We start from the raw sequence: 16583 nt of genomic DNA, 5'->3' as shown, positions 1-16583 counted from the left end.
CTTCGGACATCTACCACATAGTAACATAGTGTGGGCCTGCCCCTCCAACCCTGCTATCCCCCCTCACCCCAACCCAACCTGGGAGGACTGGGAGGCGACCCTGCTCGGCTGCTCTGGTCGACAGGCCCAAAAGGCCCTGGTTCAGCGCGCCCGGGCAGCGGCCGACGCCACCGGGATCCCGTACTAGGGACCCCACCAAGTGTTTGTGAGGGCCGGCCCCGTAAGAATTGGTCCAGTCATACCTCACTGTACCAATAAAAGTCTTTCATCATCATCATCATCATCATACTTAATCATTTCATTCCGCGTTTCTATGTCCTTAGAGTCAGTAGTGCTACCACCGTGACTGTGAAATCGAGCCGGTTGAGTCAATTAAGAGATAGAAAGGCTCGACTGCATGTGTCACCAGTGGCAGCTTTATGTAGCCGCACACGAAGATAAGAGGGTAGCGGATGTGGCCAAACGCGTCATTAAAACCTCTGAAGAGCGGGCGAGCGTTGTGGCGCGCCAAACAGCGAAAGCAGCGAGGGACATTGAGCGCGCTGCCCATCACTAAAAGGTGCCTATAGTCGAAGAACAGAAGAGGAGGAGAGGGTGGGGGAATGCAGCAGCCAAAGGCCGCCAACATATATGAGCCGTCGTAGAGTGCGCTATATGCGGCTTCCCTACAATGCATTTCATGCTTGCACCTACTCGACTATACAGTTTGGTCGTGCTGAATTGAGTCAGATTACAGCTGCAGTGATTTTCTTACATTGACGGTAGTGAAACACATGGAAAAGCACAAGCCTGTACTCAACACTAAATTATTCACAGATTTGTTGTTTTCTTTTCATTAGTAACACTAGTTTTCGTGTCAGGCGTTAAATAGGATTATTATTTTGGTGCATAAACAGACTACCTGTATGAAGCAGAAAAGCAGGCATAGACTAGGAAAAGATCTTCAAGGAATTTAGGTTAACGACAAAGTCATTTAGTTTGAAAACCAAACTGGCAAAGAAATAAGCTTTCCTTTCCTGATGATGTTGCTAATTAAGCAGCAGATAGCACGTTCCAAAATTTTATGCTAACAAGGGGTGCAGACAATGCTCACTTTTATCTGCTGTTTTAGGAACCGAAATCACTGTTACGATCCCTCATTTTTTTTTTCTGGTAAAAAAAAAAAGCGTTAAACATCACTGTAGAGCTATAGGAGAGCATCCTGCGATCCTGCATCCTGCGATCACTGTTAAGTAAATTTTTCACCACGACACATTTTCGTTGGTCTTGCTGGTCGATGAGCGTCCGGAGCGGTCGTCGTATTCCACTCTTTCCCTACCTTCTTAGAACAACTTGAGCCACTCAAAAACACCTGATCTACCCATGGCAGCATCCCCGTAGGCCTCCTTAATCATGTCATGACTCTCTTTGCCCGTTTTACCAAGCTTTACACAAAATTTGATCGCGTATCGCTGATCCAGTAAACACTCCATGATTCTGCATGACGAGGCATTTCGACAGGGGTCCACAGTACAAGAGACCTGCTCTCTTCAACGGCCGAGAGCAGTCTGCCGATTTTCCCCAGCGTTCCCAATATCCCCTTTCACCGATCCTGCGCGCGCAGACAACCTTTCGTCCACCCGTTCGGCCAGGAAAAAACCAGTCCTACTACTTTCAGAACAGACCCTGTACTTTGCTGTGCCCGGCAGCTCTCGAACACTTCGACCCTTCTTTCTCGGGCAGCTGTCCGCACTGTGCGGAGAAGTCTTCGGACATCTACCACATAGTAACATAGTGTGGGCCTGCCCCTCCAACCCTGCTATCCCCCCTCACCCCAACCCAACCTGGGAGGACTGGGAGGCGACCCTGCTCGGCTGCTCTGGTCGACAGGCCCAAAAGGCCCTGGTTCAGCGCGCCCGGGCAGCGGCCGACGCCACCGGGATCCCGTACTAGGGACCCCACCAAGTGTTTGTGAGGGCCGGCCCCGTAAGAATTGGTCCAGTCATACCTCACTGTACCAATAAAAGTCTTTCATCATCATCATCATCATCATACTTAATCATTTCATTCCGCGTTTCTATGTCCTTAGAGTCAGTAGTGCTACCACCGTGACTGTGAAATCGAGCCGGTTGAGTCAATTAAGAGATAGAAAGGCTCGACTGCATGTGTCACCAGTGGCAGCTTTATGTAGCCGCACACGAAGATAAGAGGGTAGCGGATGTGGCCAAACGCGTCATTAAAACCTCTGAAGAGCGGGCGAGCGTTGTGGCGCGCCAAACAGCGAAAGCAGCGAGGGACATTGAGCGCGCTGCCCATCACTAAAAGGTGCCTATAGTCGAAGAACAGAAGAGGAGGAGAGGGTGGGGGAATGCAGCAGCCAAAGGCCGCCAACATATATGAGCCGTCGTAGAGTGCGCTATATGCGGCTTCCCTACAATGCATTTCATGCTTGCACCTACTCGACTATACAGTTTGGTCGTGCTGAATTGAGTCAGATTACAGCTGCAGTGATTTTCTTACATTGACGGTAGTGAAACACATGGAAAAGCACAAGCCTGTACTCAACACTAAATTATTCACAGATTTGTTGTTTTCTTTTCATTAGTAACACTAGTTTTCGTGTCAGGCGTTAAATAGGATTATTATTTTGGTGCATAAACAGACTACCTGTATGAAGCAGAAAAGCAGGCATAGACTAGGAAAAGATCTTCAAGGAATTTAGGTTAACGACAAAGTCATTTAGTTTGAAAACCAAACTGGCAAAGAAATAAGCTTTCCTTTCCTGATGATGTTGCTAATTAAGCAGCAGATAGCACGTTCCAAAATTTTATGCTAACAAGGGGTGCAGACAATGCTCACTTTTATCTGCTGTTTTAGGAACCGAAATCACTGTTACGATCCCTCATTTTTTTTTCTGGTAAAAAAAAAAAGCGTTAAACATCACTGTAGAGCTATAGGAGAGCACATACACATATATGCCCCCCCCCCCCCCCCCCGTAAATGCTTATATTTTATTTCATTGCATTTGGCGACAAGATAGCTTTCACCCTGTAACTATATTTCTACAAATTCTGCTTGAGATAACCTTATACATGATCAATGTATCCTGTTTCCCTGAATATGTAAAGTATTCTTTCCCAGCCTCAACCAGGAGCGGTCCAGGAGCTGTAAGCCAGTTTATCAACTCCCACATCACGTTATGTTTAAACTGAAGGTGGCATGTATGGCCTTTTACTAAGTACTCAGCGACCACTTTATTTTCATTCACATCGGCACTTTTAATTTTTTTTTTGAGCTGTACAGACAATATGCCAGCTTGTTTCTGCATGTGCCAACATTGACTGGCTCTCAGCACAACTCTCCAGCCTTGTTTGCACTGCTGCATTACAGTAGATAATTCTCTATGTGCATGAGGAATTTACAAAGCTCTCGGGAAATGGCCTTAAAACACCTAAAAAACAATAAGCAATAAAGTCTAGGAACAGAGCACTTGAAGGGAGGCAAGGCTGAGCACGCCACTAAAAGGGAGTGCTACTGCAGTACTGATCTGTCTGATCATACAGTTCCCTGAGATTAGCAATCACTTCACACGAATAAAATTTCTTTAAAGCGTATTCAAAGTTCCGGCCGATCATTCGAGCTTTCCATAGGTTGTGCAATCCAATGAGGAAAAACAAACCAAGGAGTTCATCAGCATATTGCACTCCAGTAAGGTGTGGAAAGTCAGATCAATTCGCATTTTTCAAGGTTCGTTGCAAGACATCCCCGAAAATAATCGCGCCTTTTCAAATGATGACGCAACGCTCAGTTGTTTAAGGAACACCATCCAGACGGCAGTTCCACAACGGCACAAAAATGCACTCTTTCTGAAGCCATGTCTTCACTGCCTGTGTCTCCGTATGTAGCTGGTAGAAGAAAATCTGGGTGCACGATAAAAGGGACATTTTTCGCACCCCTGCAAGTACATCATATCCCGACAACCCAATGTACTTTGAACGGTAAATGGAGGGCGGTAAAAGCATTGAAATCAAGTCTTTCTACAATTTCGCGACACTAAAGATAAAAATTCTGCTGAAAAACGCACTGCGAGAAAGCGTACAGAAAAATAAACGCTATGCATAAACCCCTATAAACAAGGACGGCCACAGAAGTTTGAGGACACAGACATGGTAGGCAAAGCATTGACTATTTGTCTGCAAGAACGCACGAAGTGTTGGGTGGTGAGTGTCTCGGAAAAAACATAAAGCGGGAAACAATCTGCCGCACATAAATATGGACTACACCTAACCCACAAGCGCTAACAGGTCGAAAAAGATAACCACGTCGCATGGGCTCTAGGGATGAACCCCATAGGAAAGTTGAAACTCTCTGTTAAACCGGGAAATAGGAAGCCTGATGCAGTGAATAATCTGCAAAACAGAATAATTTTTTCTTGCCAGAAACATGTTGCACGCGATAGTCTTGCCGATTATTGACAGAACATGTGGGACGAGTATCTGAGCATAGGGCTGTACAGCCGATATGCGATCTTTCGAATAGTTTTCACTGTAACTGTACGCGCTTAATGAGAGGTCAAGGTGTACTATCGCGCTCAATATGAGCTGCAACGCGCGGTCATCGACCGGGGCTCGTTCCGTGGTGTGCCTCCTCCAAACAGTCGCTCGGAATTCTGGGAGAAACTGCTGTTCCAGGAAACAACAGCACCCCCACTCAGGAAAAAGTTTCTCCCAGAATTCCGAGCGACTGTTTGGAGGAGGCACACCACGGAACGAGCCCCGGTCGATGACCGCGCGTTGCAACTCATATTGAGCGCGATAGTACTTGGGCGGCACACACGTCCATGCCACACCTGTATATTCAGGTGGTGTAGACGCCTACAATCCGAACCCCAGACAGCAGCTCTTCGAACTATACATCTGTGCACCCGAAACTGTGCCAAACTACTCAGTCAAGCGAACGACTTTATCCACGCTTGACGCTAGGCTTTCTACTCAAGCTAGTATTTTGAGCTCATCATCTAGGATGCAGAAACCTCGAATGGCACTTCTGCAGAATTATTATACATAGCGGCATTAAGTAACGTGCGAACAGAAGTGGCGATAACGGACATCCCTGTTTGACCGAAGAACAGGTGGACACAGGTTGTGAAAATTTTAACAATTAGGCGAGTGGAGAGGTTATTGTAGAAAAGATGTATTTCTTTGTAGACAAGTGAGCCAACATTGACGTTTTCTAAATGTGACAACAGAAAATTCTGATGGATGCGATCAAAATCTTCAGATAGTCAATTTGAGGAATCTCCATTTGTTCCCTAGTGTTACTGTAAAACTGATCGGGAAATATGTAGTTTAGTTTAAATGGAACAGCCCGTCAGGCGACACGTCTCGTGAGGTCCGATGGCAGCCGACATTGCTAAGTGCAGCCGGCTCAAAAAGACCTTTACAAAAAATTACAAAAATCTTGTAGTATACATTAGATAGCGTAATGAGCCTAACTATAGCCCTCCACATATTGCATTTTTTTCTTATCAGTGCTTTTTGGTATTAATGCAATGTGACTTATGAACGACTGCAGTTTATAACTGATGCACAGACTGGTGAAAATTTGAGCTAGAACGGAGCTCAAGGGGGGCTAATGGTCTTGTAAAACTCCACAACGGTAGTCAGGCTCAGGCGTCTTTGAAGATGGCAACTGATAACTGGCATCCTTTAATTCTGCTGAAGTTAAAGGACCACACCACTTATAATGTCGAGCACTCGTCCTCTGATAGAGAATTCCCATGTGAGACGAAGCCTGCCAGTGACGTGCATGGGAGGTAGCGCTAAACAGAGACGCATAGTATTTCTATAAATTCACACATAATTAAATTCTTGCTTATGAGCAAGGTGCTGGTAGTGTGTTTGCAAGTGCGTGACGATGCTCATCAAGCAAGGCCTACCGAGTTGGAAGCTTAGAGTGCAAGCAGCATTTAGTGCAAAACAGAATGCGGGCAACCTTGTAATGTCCCGCGTCAAAATGTTGCAGCTGGCACTTGACACCAGCGATTTCCTCTGAGCTCGAGGCAGCCTTCCGAATATATGTGAGTCATGTATGAAACATGGAAGAGGTAAGCGTACACGAATCACGATTTATCGGACGTATTGCTGTAATTCGTGCAATGTGGAGCTATTTTATTGTCATACGCCTCCGCAGCAGGCTTTGATAAGCCTTAAAATTTAGGCGACGAGCTTATAACGGCGTTCTTCGCGCAGAAAAATGTGATCGGGCCGTGTGTGTATTGACGCACAGTGCATCGAAGCCACTGACTGTGGCAAATTTAACTCCATGCCTCCACGCGTCGTCTCGGTGCGATCTTTCTTCTCCGCCGCCACCCCGGGTTGTGGCCTCGTCTTTCCTCAGTGCACGGCGTTACTGCGGCGGGCAGCGTCGAGTTCACAGTGCCACGACGACGACCGGCCATTTGCCGCTTCAGAGCACCGCTTCGCTGCCAGGCAGCGTAAAACCATATACTTAGAGCAACCTAATGATACGGCGCATATGCTTTGCATGCACCGCGCAACTCACCACCATATACGCTTAGAAAGGTGCCGTATATATATCGCCACATTCTCAGCTGCCGATCGCTCTGTTGTCTAAAGGTACGAACACACAGGCGGAAAAACGCGCGCGGCGCGCCTTGCCGCGAAACCTGCCGCGGCGGCGGCTCGATCTGCCGCTCATGGAATGGTGGTGGTGGTTACTTTGGGGTGTTCTGGGGAAGAGGATACTGGACACGGGTTATGTTACCCTTAGTTGTGGGATCACTCTTGGCGTCCAGGGGAGAGGGAAGGGGGACAGGGGGCGGGGGAGTGCAGTCGGCGTCTACGTCGTTGCTGCTGTCATGGTCCAGGTCCAGAGGTACAGGTCCAGGAACTCACAGGTCCAGAAGGCCGCAGGTCCATGGGGGCCACAGGTCCAGGGTGCTGCAGGTCCAGGGGTTCGCAGGCCTAGAGGAGACGTCCAGGCTGGTCTCTTTAGGTAGGGGAGCGGGGACACCAGTTAGGGGAGCCCGGCTTAGTCACGTGGGGAGTGTCTGTGCCGCCACCTCTTGGCTCCTACCAACGGCGGCGCCAGAGCCGCGCGCGCTCCTGCAGAACCACGGACCTCGACCGGTTGGGCATGGAGAGAGCTTTGCGCGGCGGCGCTTTCCCACATGACCGTTCCTTTCGCGGCAGCGGTTGTGTCGCCAGCGGCGTGCCGCGCATTTTCCCGCTATAGTGTGTTCTTACCTTAAGCCTTTCTTCCTCCGCACGGACAGAGATGGTGCTCTTGTTCATGTGCAATCTAATCTCCTTATTTTTTTTTCATTTATTGGGTACTCACGGACTTCGATTACAAAAGTCCACAGTCATCAACGCTGGTGACTTACAGTGGAGCATAACAAAAGAGCGGGAACTAAAAATGATGTCGTTCGTCCCTCCGTTCGTCTCAGGGGGCTAACGGCCCCCGATAGGGTATAACGACTGGAATAACGGGAATAACCGAAAGAGAATAACTCTGTTTTGTCTTGGTTTCAAGGATATAGCAGAGACTCAACACTTGAAAACGCTTGATTTACTAATAAAACACAACTGTTACTTTCAAAATACTCTATCGGTGACACAATATTGGCTCGGGGGGCTCAAAGCTTGTCAAGTGGAAGTTCCCCACTTTTTCTTCGAGCCCTCCTCTTCCTCTTGTACTTTTTTCCTTGGGGAAGCAATAAAAACACATTGATTGATTGATTGATTGATTGATTGATTGATTGATTGATTGATTGATTGATTGATTGATTGATTGATTGATTGATATTTTCCGTTGTTCTGAATCATAAATACGCGGGCGTTATACTTTCCAGTAATATTTTTTGGAATGGCCATGTTGATTACTTATCTACTAAAGACGGTTTTGCCCAGAATTTTCTTAGTCAATTTTAAGAATGCACCAGCCAGACTAAAAGAATATTCATATATGTTCAATGTTAGATAAATATTAGAATATGCGCTGTCTTCTTGGGACGTTCACACCAAGGTCTGCATTGACGAGCTTGAGCGCGTCCAAAAATGTGCAGTCCGCTTCATGTCTTGCGATTTTAATTTCGTATACCTGTCTTCTGTTGCACTGGAAAACTTTGAATGGCCTTGCATGCGAAATGAAGAAAGTATCTTAGAAAGTTCTAATTTTACAGCGCACATCATTGCAGAAATTATGAGGCGCATATTCCACCTGCCCCCGCACAGATCATTCATAAACGCTCGGCAGTACAATAGCAGAAAATCTCATTTTAAATGTTACTTTTGGCCCGCACCATACACGAATAGTATAAACTGCCTACGGACATTGTTACACCACATCCATCTTTTCAGACACAGGCTTCCGTGGTGTCGGAGTGATGTCGTAACCGGAGGGTGTTTGCCGCGTGAACCATTCTCCGGGTGGTGCCCATGGAAGAGGATGGCCGGAAGGTGGCGGCCGTATAAGCGCGACGAATAAGCGCGACATAATATATCCAGCCGGTTCTTCTACCGCGATGGGTGGGGCAGACGCAGTTGCTAAACGCGCCACCCGAGAAGAGGCTCAGCAACGCCGAGGTCAAAATCTAGCTGTACGCGCGGCCATAGCAGAAGCGGCTGTGTAAGCGGGACGTAACAGGTGGTAGCGGTGATGATGCGCGCTATATAAGCACCCGGCGATATAAGCGCAAAAAAGAAGCGCGGTGCAATATCCACGGCCAGTTCTACCGCGTTTACTGATGCAGAAGCAGCTACTAAACGCACAGCGAGAAGATCTGCGCTCAAAATCGCATTACCTAAAGGGTAGAGCTCCGAGGAATTTTTTCTCTGCCTTATACGGGACTTTTCGTTGACGTAGGTATGTTTTGATAGATGGCAAACTGCTGTTCTGTTTCACTTTCAGATTTCTTGTTGTGCTATTGCACTGTGTCAAGGTTCACATCTTCTGCGCTGCGGTTTCTGTTACACGTTTCTACTGATTTATTTACTTTTTCACATCTGTAACCCCTTCCTCAATGTAGGTCCAAATTATGCTGCTGTAAATACTGTAATAAATAAATATATGCAGGACCGAGCTTCTTGCGTATAAGACAACTCTCGACTGTGTTAAGAGCGACTATGTAAGAAGGGAGCCGCTGGAATATATTGTAAATCCTTCATGTTTGAATGTTGTTATCCACTTTAACGATCTAAGGTTGAACTTGTACTATAAAGACCCGCGTTGGAGGCTCTAGAGCTGTTGGAGTTACAATCAGATGTCGAGCGTCTCGAATCAAAGGCAATTTAGACTAACCCTGGCGGCCGCCGGGCATGTGCGTGTGTCTGTGTCTTCGTATATCACGTGTAAACGACGCACCTAGAGTAAAATAAGAGCATCCCAGGGCGTTTTATTTCTATGATGCTCAAGCTTCAAGAAAACTTGAGGACCACTAGTACTTCAGAAACCTTTCTTATTGTGGAATTGTGCGATGAAAACGTTTCAGTAATGAATTAGATCAAATTCATTGAACATTATAAACGTTCGCCGGGGACAGGAAAACATTTGTCTCGAGAGTCTCATTATCACCGGACTTCGTTATTGCATTGTTCAAATGTAACGAGAACAAGGCACTGGCCTGTTCTAAGAATGTTGTAATGAGTTTTGTAACAAGACTGCTTGAAACGCACTCATGAGGCGTCTTCGAGCTACAGTTTTCTAGAAAATGCGTAGTGCACTAATAGCGCTGGCCGGCAAAATGGCTCCACTTCCGCTTTTCAAACTAACGCACGTCTTAGACAGTTCTTGCTCAGAAAGTACGCTCATCTCTCTGTGTAAAAACGGATTCATCACTTTTGTTGCTTTACTTCCAGAATAAGGTTTTTCATGGCAGAAAAAGTAAGGTGTTTCCTGAACGAATTCCATATACAGCCCATCTAAGTCGCTGACATTGCATCACGGCTTCTCTAAACCACGGCCGAAGCGTAACCAACGGGGTCTGTTTCAAATTGTCTTTGAAGTTGTCAGGTTGAATCTGGCTGGGTTGTTAGGTAGCGTTTACTGTCAGCACCCGTCATATGACTATGGTAACGTCAAAACAGGATCCCCCATAAAAGACAATCATTTGTCGGTGGATAGGCGAAACACTTTTAACAGCCCAAAATTCTATCACGACATGCTACTTGGACCGTGCGTTCATATAATCCGCCATTTTTCAGAGTAGTGCTTCGATGTCGAGGGTACCACCTGGATAAGAAAACGTTACCTGAAGAAGGAAGTTTCTAAACTTTCATTTGAAGGTAACATATTTTAATTCCATCCAGTGGGCGCGGTAGCAATGCAAAGTGAGGGCTGCAAACCCATTTGTCTTCTTCGTTCAGGTGAGCAAACAGTACGGAACATGCTTGCGTAGCAACAATGTTTGCCTTCTTTTGCTGCCGTGCCCGCGTCCCGTGCTTGATTTGATGTGTAGTTTGAGTGTTTCATTGCGGTTCTTGTTGCGTCTGGGAGGTCGCATCGAGGCGAACACCGGACCAGATCTTTCTGTTTCTGAGCAATTAAAATTGATCGCGACAGACATACAAGAAATAACAAAAGGAAAAAATGTAACCAACCAGAAGCTTAACGCTACTGAAAAGAAGCTAGAAAAAATAGGAAGCCTTGAGATACAAGTCACGGAGTGTGTAAAAAAAGTAACAGAATTAGAACAACAGCTGTCAGCAATGACAAAAAAAAAAACGATGATTTAGAAAATAGAAGCTGACGATCAAACTTTGCCTTTTGCATAAAGGAGCAAGAAGAAGAGTCTGCCGAACTACTTGAAATAATAGTAAAAAGAGATATTCTTGAAGATGTGAGTTCGATCCCGGCCGCGGCGGTTGAATTTCTTTGGAGGAGAAATTCGAGGCCCGTGTACTGTGCGATGTCAGTGCACGTTAAAGAACCCCAGGTGGTCGAAATTTCCGGAGCCCTCCACTACGGCGTCTCTCATAGCCTTAGTCGCTTTGGGACGTTAAACCCCATAAACCAACCAATATTCTTGAAGATAAGGTAAACATAGCGGAATCAGGGATTGAAAGAATACACCGGCTTGATCGACGAAAGGCAGAGAATGGAGGCAAAGCTCGACCTGTAACTTTTAAATTACTAGACTACAGCGATAAGGTTAACATTTTAAAGCAATGTTCTAAGCTCAAAAGATCTAAGTATTCAATCAGTAAAGATTTCTCAAAAAGTGTCAGAGACGTAAGGAAAAAAGTATGGAATCGAACCGAAGAAAATCGTGACAGAAAAGAAAAAGAGAGGTTGACGTATGGCAAGGTCTTAATTAATGGCTGTCTTTTTGCCTGGGACAATGATAGCAAAGACATCGTTCAACTGGAACCAAAACACGAAGGAAATGAAGAAAAGTCCAATACGGAACCACGGACCACCCGGTCGCGGCGCCATTAAATTTGATCAGTCTAAACGTGCGCAGCCTTACCACCAAATATGCTGACCTAGAAGCTATGTTGCTGACATTTCATCCAGATATCGTCAGCACAACTGAGGCATGGTTGCAGACGAATATTACGGATCAAGAAATTGTTCCGCCTGGATATGTGATCGCGCGAAGGGACAGAGGAGCAACGGGAGGGGGCGTGACAGTTCTTTTGAAAAAGGTCATTTCCTACCTTGTCATGCCAGATGTCCCTGGTGTTGAAGTTGTGTGGTGCAAAGTGCATCTCCAGGATTGTCTCATTCATGTGGGTACCGTATACAGACCTCCGAATTCTGAATTAAACTACCTCGACCCATTGTATGACTATATCTTGACGGGTGACCTGAACCTTCTTGATGTAAACTGGAGCGCTCTGAGCAAGGGTAGAGCAGAAACTAACCGCACCTTAGATTTCATAATCATCATCATCAGCTTGACTACGCCCACTGCAGGGAAAAGGCCTCTCCCGTGTCTCTCTAATTAACCCTGTCCTTTGCCAGTTGCGGCCACCGTAACCCCGCAAACTTCTTAATCTCATCCGCCCACCTAACTTTCTGCTGCCCCTTGCTACGTTTGCCTTCTCTTGGAATCCACTCCGTTACCCTTAAAGGGCCACTGCCCAGGGTCCGGACATTTTTGAAAAACAAGCCCACTGCATAGATGAGGCATCGAAGATAACCTCTGCAAAATACTAGAGCCATGCGCGCCCCGAAAAGCTGCGAAAATTCAAATCAAACCCCGTTCGTTCTTTCCTTCCTTCAAAAACGGGCCCGGCCCACTACTCTGCACCCCGCTGACGTCAAGGGGGGCTACTTTCGCTAAAGGCACTCCATTGGTGCATCGTTCTGACTGACGGGAGAAGGTTGGGCGTAGCCTTGGCGTCGCGTCGTCTGCACAAGGCTTTCCGCAGCGCCTTCTGTTCTGGCTCATGCCTACAAACCCGCATGAAGGAACAAAAAAAAAAACTGCGGAGGGAGCGTGCGGCGACAGCCTTGAACCCTAGCCATAAAAAGTAAAAAAATAGTAAAACTGAGGGAGTTGGTTCGCCCCCCCCCCCCCCCCCCCCCCGCCGTGATCACGTCACGAGACGCTCTGCGTGCGCGCTCCCTTCTCAGTTTCTTTTCTTCTATGCGAGCCCCCCAAAACAAGGTTTTAATTAGTAGTGCAGCAGAGCCTTTCCCTCGCTCGCCCACTTGACCGCTCCGCACACACACCCCTTATCTTTCGTGCATCTTGCGTACGCCTTGACTCCAATGAATGACATATGCTTTGGAGCGGAGAAAAGACACAAACACACAGAACACAAACACGCAATGGAGAAAAGCAAACGGGCGGTTGCCGGGTCCGCGCTTCGCCGTGTGTTTCGAACACAACCGACTTCCGCCCCTCCGCTCGTGAAACGGTGGGGAGGCCTAAAAGAAAATGAAAAGGTGGCTCGTTAACTGGGAATGACAAACAGATGTATGAAAGGATGCGCTCGCTAACAAGTCTAGGTGGTCGAGCCGATCGCGCCTCTCGATCGTTCAGTGTGCGGAGAAAATGCAAAAACCAAGAAAAGAGTTCTATTGAAGGCGGGGCCATGATGTCGCCCTGTGACGCACTCCGCAGACACCACGCCTCCGGCTTACACCGGAGAAGGAAGGGGTGATTTTGCCTTGCCGAGCCTACTCGACGAGGAGCGGGAGAGAAGAATTTCGAGGAGGGAATGGAAGGAGAGGAGGCTCGCTCAAAGAGAGGTAGAGAGTGTCTGCTGCGCTGGGGTGGGCACGGGCCCTTTAAGGACCAGCGGTTATCTTGCCTTCGCATTACATGCCCTGCCCAAGCCCAGTTCTTCCTCTTGATTTGGTCTAGGATGTCATTAACCCGCGTTTGTTCCCTCACCCACTCCGCCCTCTTCCGATCTCTTAACTTTACACCTATCAATTTTCTTTCCTGGCTCGCTGCGTTGTCCTTAACTAGCTGAACCCTCTCTGTTAGCCTCCACGTTTCTGCCCTCGTACGTGAGTACCGGTAAGATACAGCTGTTGTATAATTTTCTCTTGAGAGATATTGGCAAACTGCCATTCATGATCCGAGAGAACCTGCCATATGCGCTCCCCCCCCCCCCCCCCATTCTTATTCTTCTAGTTATTTCCCTCTCATGATCACGATCAGCGGTCACTACCTGCCCTATACGAGGTCTGTTAGAAAAGTATCCGACCTTTGGCCGAAGAAAAAAAATGGCATAACTGGAGCGTTGGAAACCTAATTACCTTCAAAGTAGTCTCTTTGGGACTCAACACACTTCTCCCAGATGTGCTGCCACTGTTGGAAGTATTCCGAAAGGCCTCTTTCGGAACGGAGTTTAGCTCAGATGTCGTTGCAGCCATAATGTCCTCTCTTGTCTAAAATCGCGCTCCTTTCAATGACCTCTTTATTTTGGGAAACAACCAGAAGTCGCAGGGGGCCATATCAAGAGAGTAAGAAGCCTGTTGAACTACAGGGGTCTGGTTTTTCGCCAAAAAAGTCTTAATCAAGTGCGAAGAATGTTCAGGAGCATTGTCGAGATGGATGCGCCAATTTCCTGTTGACCACAACTCCGGTCTCTTGCGCCGCACAGCATCACGTATGCGACGGAGGACATCCCTGTTGTACTCTTTGGTCATTGTTTGACCCTGGGGCGTGCGTACTCGTGGTTTGCCACACAGCGAGAGTCCAAGAAAGCAGTGAGCATCACTTTGACGTTGCTGAGCATTTGGCAGGCCTTCTTTGGTCTTGGGGACGTGGAATGCTTCTACTGTGACGACTGGGATTTGGTTTCCGGGTCGTACCCGTACACCCAAGACTCGTCACCAGTGATTATGGTGTTGATGAAGTCGGGGTCACTGTTTATGGAATCAAGCGTGTGCTGTGAGACTTCAACACGAAGCTGCTTTTGCTCAACCGTGGGCAGCTTCGGCGCGAATTTCGCCACAACTCTCTTCATGGCCAAATCTTCGGTGATAATGAAATGTGCAGAAAAACTACTGATGTTCACCTCTTCCGTAATTTCTCGGATAGTCACACGACGGTCCCGCATCACTAGAGCGTTCACTTCGGCAATGACCTGGCCATTTCGGCATGTTGATGGCCGACTGGAGCGTGGCTCGCTCTCCACCGATGTGCGCCCATCTTTAAACCACTTGTACTATGGCTTAATTTGTGTGCTGCTCTAAGCATCATCACCGAAAACCGTCTAAATATTCCGAATGGTTTCCACTTGGCTGTCGCCCCGTTTCTGGCAAAATTTGATGCATTAGCGCTGCTCCTGTCGCACCGCCATTTTGCTTGCACTAAAAAACCGACGAGAGCACTGCGCACTACCTCACTCAAACGCTGCCTCCCAGCGACTGACGCTATCGGCAGGCGGGAAAAAATTCGTGAATGCGCACGACAGTTCAAGGTCTGCTGGTGCAAGCGCGCTTGTTTCATACCCATCAGGTATTCGCAAAAAAAAAAAATAAGGTCGGATACTTTTCTAACATACCTCGTAGTAGACATATTCTCTTACTATTTCCAGCACCTCGCTACCAATTGCGAACTGCGGTTCGCTTGCTAGACTGATTTCCTGTTCACCTTTAGCCTTGATCGGCTCGTTGTCGAGACTGCTCGTGTTCAGGGAGCCTCCAGTTCTCTCATCGACTTAGGTTTTGTCAGAGGCAATTTGCCAATAACGGATACCAAGTTAGAAATATTAGACGGCGTGTCGGGTCATAAACTAGTCCTATGTACTTTGTCAATAGCACGTACTACTCGGAGAAAGGGCCCCGTCAAAAATGTTTTTGCTTTCAACAGGGCAGACGATGCTGCTGTTATGACGTATGTCACTCATGAATACCTAGATTTTCGTAATTTTCCTACTAATGAACAATAAACTATTGACGATATCTGGCTACAATTCAAGGCACACATTATGTAATGCATTAAAAATTTCGTTCCAAAATAGCAAAGGTGACGCGAAAGCACAATGCGTGGATTACGCGTGTAATAATCCATTTAAAGCGTAGGATCAAGAGGCTAAGGAAAACTAAGAAATCATGCACAAGCCCTTCATATCGCTCGCTTCTAAATTGTCTTACAAAACTATTAAAAAGCAAAGTACGAACAGCCAGACAACATTTCAGTAGTACCATATTGCATCATTTTATTGAGGACTCACCCCATAAGTTCTAGCGTTACATAAACTCTCAACAAAGCTCCCACGTAGGATTCCCCGCGGAAAATAAAAAAATTGGAAGTGGCTTAGTTATGGTTAAGCCTGGATATACAAGCAAAAAGCTGCAGTTATGCTTTGTTTGACGTCATGGCTGTCGCAGTTCGTGCACAGTGCACTGGGAGCACCACGATAACGGTGTAGGCAAGCGCGTTATATATCCCTCCTTCCGCATGCGCAGTAACTGTGGTAAACACGCGGTTGCAACGAAAGGGCAAACGGTGGCGAGGAGGCGAGCGCGCAGTAGTAGCGGCGGTGAGGAGGCGGCGCACATGCGCAGTAGCGCGCGGTTGCGCCGAAATGTCAGGCGGCGGAGTCGGCGGCGACAGCTGCGGCCACCTTCGCCGCGCGGGACGTCACACGGTTTCGCGCATGCGCAGAACTCGCCATTCGGTTTCACGGCGTACGCGAAGCTCGGTTCCGACCCTCGTAGTGAAGCTTTTCGCTTCAAAATCGGGCAGATGACTTCAATAGCTATTTTTAGTCGGTTTTTACGCGTAATGTAAATCCTTCATAACACACACCTACCTTTAATAATGGACAGAAGAAATTAGTTGACTCCCCAACTTTCTCCGAAACTGACCTGCTTTAAATGTTGTTAAATGTTGACGAAAAAAAGGCAGCGGTCCTGATGGAATTCCTAATGGTTTCCTATAAAACGGTATGCCGAACGAATCAGCAAGTACTTGTGCCCGATATTCACAAAGTCATTACAGGACAGCTCTCTCCCAGCTGAGTGTAAAATTGCCAAAATTGTTCCAGTCCTTAAATAGGGTGCAGTTTTCGCCCCAGCAAATTACCGGCCTATATCCTTAACTTGCACATGTTGTAAAATGCTTGAGCATATCCTCTTAAAATTCATTACTGGTTTTGTAGAATCGAACG

This window comes from Amblyomma mixtum, chromosome 3, assembly GCF_055824585.1.
Source record: "Amblyomma mixtum isolate Tamu chromosome 3, ASM5582458v1, whole genome shotgun sequence".
In the NCBI taxonomy this organism is placed as follows: Eukaryota; Metazoa; Arthropoda; class Arachnida; order Ixodida; family Ixodidae; genus Amblyomma; species Amblyomma mixtum.
This window is presented reverse-complemented; position numbering follows the sequence as displayed.